This window comes from Elephantulus edwardii, unplaced genomic scaffold (assembly GCF_000299155.1).
Source record: "Elephantulus edwardii isolate Elephantulus edwardi_28Jun2011 unplaced genomic scaffold, EleEdw1.0 scaffold00035, whole genome shotgun sequence".
Lineage (NCBI taxonomy): Eukaryota > Metazoa > Chordata > Mammalia > Macroscelidea > Macroscelididae > Elephantulus > Elephantulus edwardii.
This window is the reverse complement of record NW_006399785.1, coordinates 9599985-9600542: the sequence shown is the minus strand read 5'-3', so window position 1 is coordinate 9600542 and position 558 is coordinate 9599985.

Sequence of the window (558 nt, the reverse complement as noted above, 5' to 3'; positions counted from 1 at the left end):
CGTAGGGTTTTCAAGTACTGGTTATTAGGAAGTAAATTGCAGGCCATCTGTGATGCTCCTGCAGAGAGTGAAACCTTCAACCTCTCAATTACTAGTCATTGATCAACCACTTTAACCCCCAGGGGTCCCCCTTACATGAAGCAAACTCAAAATAATTCAGAAATTCTTCTCTAACTCTATCCTAAAAAATTTTATACTTACATCTTTATTACAAGTATTACCATGCCTGCTTTCCTCACCACCTGGACAGCACTTTTCAGGAAATCAACTTTGCACTTAATCTAAATACTCTTGCCATTGTTATAGTTAGCTGCCAGCAAGTCCGTTTTGACTTATGTCAATCCCATACATTAAAGAGTCAAAGCACGTTGTAAGGTTTTCTTGAGGGATTTTTACAGATGCAGATCATCAAATCACTTCTTCCATGTAGCAATGTAGGGTCAAACCAGGCTGCTGTGTGGATTTGAACCTCCCAACCCTGTGTTAGTATTCCACTGTAAATAGATTACGCTGCCCAATGGGACCACTCCTAATGTAGGGGCTAAATGCATAGCCATT